Genomic DNA, 4,442 nt, shown 5'->3' on the forward strand with positions numbered 1-4,442 from the left:
CCTTAATCAAATTACTGTTTTTAGGAAAATAGCTTAAGTTAAAACCACTAAAATAGGTGGTTATAACCATCCAAGGGGGGGATGAGCCTGTGTCTGTGTTCTTTCAAGTTTATAAAGTTCTTGCTTTTTACTTTCATTTTACTTCACTTGTCATTTTTATTTGCACAGAAGAAAAATATAGGATCACTAAGAGTTAGGGAAAAATGACTCCATATAAATTACAAATAAACTGCACCTATTGATCTTTAATTGTGGCCTGTTATTGAATTAGCTTTAGAGTTCATGCCTTCCGTATGTCCTGAGCTTGATCATTTACTCTCATCTTCACTTCTTGTTCCAGCTGCTGCCTATCATTGCTTAATTACCAGTCCGGCCTTCCCCTGGAAATCATTCATTAGCAAGCAGTAAGATGAAGGTCTACAACATTATTAGCCTTCTGTTCCGAGTATTCAAGCTGATTTGCCAATTGATGTGTAAGAAAGTACAGATGAAAAATCTGGCCTTAGGAAGACCTCTTGAAAAGGTCTCAAGAAGAGATCATGTAGGAATTTCTAAATATGCATTAAGTGCTCATACACACAGCATAAGAAAGTGGTGTCTTGATCAAGTAGATTGAATCATTATTTCTGTCACTTAAAATTATACTTACCCTATTTCTCCAAGAACTTGCAGCTTTCTAGAGTGTTATTGAACAAAAATATGTACTAGAGCATATTTTGGATGTTAAAATGATTTAGGGGATATCATGAATTTTCTGTACCTGAAATTTACATCTGCCTTTTTCTTTTCCTTTCATAATTTTTCTATTTACCCTATTGCAATATAACCTGCTGAAATATGTTTCGAGATTTCTACGGTCTATGATTGCTTTGAAGAATTTCTCAGTTTAGGAAGTCTTACTGAAACATTATTCACTGCCTTAATTCTAGGACTTCAATGCTCCATAAAGCAAAGAAGCATCCAAGGAAATACTAATTTTTTTCCAAGTTGGAATAATAACCTCTCTCAGAAACTACGTTAAACAGGCTCACTTCTGTTTTTCACCCTACTAGGAAGATTTTCTCCACCCAAAGCTAATTCTGTTTATTCTTAAATTCTTGAATAACTAAATATTGAAACAAAGAGGAAGAGGCTAGGTTTGTTTGTTTTTTTTAATCTCTGCATTGAAATTTTTCTCTAGGTTCTTTCCTTATAGTCTTAAGACTGATAAAAAAATGTAAGTGGCTACATAGGGATATTCAGCTGGTTGTATATTGATGAGGAAAATAAACTAAACATATGAAAGACTGTATACTAGACATCAGCTGAACGATGTGTAGAAAACATAAGTGGATTTCAGGGGCATTGTCTTTTTCTCTAATATGCTTGACCTGAGGACAAATAAAACCTTTAAATCTCACAGCTGCCCATCAGGCCCTCTTTTGAAATCATATACTACCTTTATTCTATTCCTCACATTCTATTCCTTTACATAGAAAATAAAGAAAAATATTGCTACTTTGCTAAGTATTGATGCCTCTAAAATGAAGATCACTTACATGTCGTACAATTCATTTAAAATATAAACTAAATTTTATGGACACTAAATGGCTTTTTTGAGGAAGTCTAAAACTTGAACTTTGACTGGATAATAATAATTGATTTCTCCAGCAGTCTTTTCAAATATCCATACTTAATAGCTATTTTCTTATTATTTATGCAAATATGAGGCCTGGAGGTCTTTGACTGTGTGGTTGAATTTGTCAGAAGTTTACTATAAGAACCCCCTTCTTATTTTGGGGGAAACCCACAAAATAAAACATTATATTTTGAGAATTTTTAATTTTTAAAATTAAAGATAAAGAGAATAATTGTATAGATTGAAATATCTGTACTGTCTTGTTAAAATGTAATTTTGTCTTGATTCCATAATTCTTTAAATTGCTCTGTATAAAATCAATTTATTACACAATGGTAGTAAATAAGTTAACATAAATTCAATCAATATATAGAAAAAGGTTTTTGCTGTTCATTTATTGGTTGCCTCAAGAATAATATTTCTGGATCTCTCTCTCTAGGTTCAAAGGTTCAATTAAATACTCTTTAATATTGTCTCATCAATCCAGTTGTTTATATTTTTAATGGGATGGGGGTATACGATTGCTAGTCTAATTTTATATCAAAAATGCAAACTTATTAATTTATTCAAATATAATAGACTAAGTCTTACTAATTCACTGCTATGTGAGTAACTTCTGCCTTCATTTCTGGGCTATGTTAAACTATTTGAAAAGGGAAATTAACAAATCAAGTGACTAGGTGAAATGTTGACGTCTGACATAAAATTAATCCAAAAAAAGGACAAAGCAGAACAATAAAAAAAATAAAACTTTAAGTATATTGCATGAATGTGAATTATATTTTCATTCATTCAAAAAATATCGATTGTGGATCTAAATGTGCCAGTACTGTTTTAGATGTTGGGAAGACAGCAGTGAACAAACATGAAAATCTTTGCTCTCCTGGAATTTTATTTGCTAATTACATCGTGTTTTGGATGAACTCATCTTTTGGCAGTCTCAAATACTAGTTACAGGTGGGTCTATAGACTACTTAGCATTCATAGACATCATTTTATTTCTAACAATGTAGTATTCTGGATTTCATCAGGCTTGTCATAATATAGTTTGGTATTTCTTAGGTTTGGTGTATCAGTTCATCAATGAAGCGTCTCTACCAACCCATCAAATATAGTTCTAAGCTAGAAGATGGTGAAACAAGGACACTGTTAAATATTGTTAAAATTGTACAAACTTTCACTCTGAAGCTTATTGAAAATAGACAACCAAGTTTTTACAGTAAAGATAGAAAAGAAATTCATATTTCTAAGTTAGGCATGTTCTCCTCTAGTGGAAAAGCTCATTCTCACTGAGCTGGGTGGCTCAGTCAGTTAAGCCTCTGACTCTTGAGTTTTAGTTCAGATCATGATCTCACACTCCGTGAGTTTGAGCCCCGAGGAGGTCTCTATGCTGGCAATGTGAAGCTTGCTTGGGATTCTCTCTGTCCCTCCCTCTTCCCCTCTCCCAACCACGCCTGTGCAGGAGCATGCACGCTTTCCTTCTCTCTCTCAAAATAAATAAATAAACCTTAGAAAAAAATATAAATAAATAATTTTCTATAGTTCTTCACAGAGTATATAATGTCTCTCTTGAAAATCATGATGAGGTGAGTCACTTTTACTGTTGGGAGCTAGACACAATCCACAGAAACATCAGGTATATTGTTGCCCAAAAAGTATTTGGACATGTGTTCTTATATACATTTTTATTTTGGTCTGTTCTTGAAGATGTAAGCCTTTACATTTAAAGTGCTAAAAACAAATTATTTAGTGTTTGCTATAGTCCTTGCTCTCTGTAATACCTTTACCATAAATACTACAGATGAACCCGTGTCTTCTGTCCATCATATGCACCATACATGTGACTATCCATTTGGGGGATCCTGTTTCATTGTCAGTTTTATCATATTCCCTTAGTTTTTTTCAGTAAAATTTACTAACGCATATATTTTGCAGAAAACGCCTCTAATATGTTATATATTTTACATACATGCATCTTCATTATCCACTTTAATGGAGAAATTTAATGAGGTAACTGCATAGAAAAGAGAATGGTAAAGAAGAAATTGCGTTGGGGCACCAGGATGGCTCAGTCGGTTAAGCAACTGACTCTGGCTCAGGTCATGATTTCACGGTTCACAAGTATGAGCCCTGCATGAGGCTCTGTACTGACAGCTCAGAGCCTTGAGCCTGTTTTGGATTTTTTGGATTCTGTGTCCCTTGCTCTCTGTCCCTCCCCCACTCACACTCTGTCTGTCTGTCTCTCTCAAAATAAACATGAAGAAGAAGAAGACGAAGACGAAGACGAAGACGAAGAAGAAGAGGAAGAAGAAGAAGAAGTTGTCTCAGCATCTTTTAGTGTAGATAGAGTGGATGTATTTGGAGCAGAAATTAAATGTGATACTTTGTTTTCTTGGTTCTTTAGGGTGATGAATTCATCATAGGGTCCAGATAGTAAGTAACAGAATGTTATATGATCAGAAAAACTCACACATAGGCATCCATAACCCTCCTTAATTACTACCAATCAGGAACCTAATCAAACTAAACCTAAAATTAAAGTTGTGCTAATTCCTGTGAAGACCTCTGTGCTTTTGTCAATGAGCTGATCTCAACACCTGAATCTTCAGCTGTGGTGGCTGCCGCTTCTGCAGAGCCCTCTAGTGGAGTGCATGACCTATAGCAGTTTCCTAAGCCAGAGGCTTGACAAAAAAATCATGAAATTGAGCGCAGTACAGACATATGACATCACTCCTTCGTGTGTTTAGATGTGATGTACCTCCAACAGACGGGCTTCCTATATGTGAACTTGACTTGTCTATTTATTGTATTCTGAAGCAAATTT

At 34.4% G+C, this 4,442-nt stretch overlaps 1 long non-coding RNA gene across 1 annotated transcript; it reads left to right on the plus strand.

Moving 5' to 3' along the window:
* Nucleotides 1-359: 359 nt before the first annotated feature.
* Nucleotides 360-4,007, plus strand: LOC115291643. The gene is made up of 3 exons (XR_003908606.1): nucleotides 360-473; nucleotides 2,457-2,575; nucleotides 3,881-4,007. It is a non-coding gene; the product is annotated as an uncharacterized LOC115291643 (long non-coding RNA).
* Nucleotides 4,008-4,442: the final 435 nt, after the last annotated feature.

This window comes from Suricata suricatta, chromosome 5 (genome assembly GCF_006229205.1).
Source record: "Suricata suricatta isolate VVHF042 chromosome 5, meerkat_22Aug2017_6uvM2_HiC, whole genome shotgun sequence".
Taxonomy (NCBI): Eukaryota; Metazoa; Chordata; class Mammalia; order Carnivora; family Herpestidae; genus Suricata; species Suricata suricatta.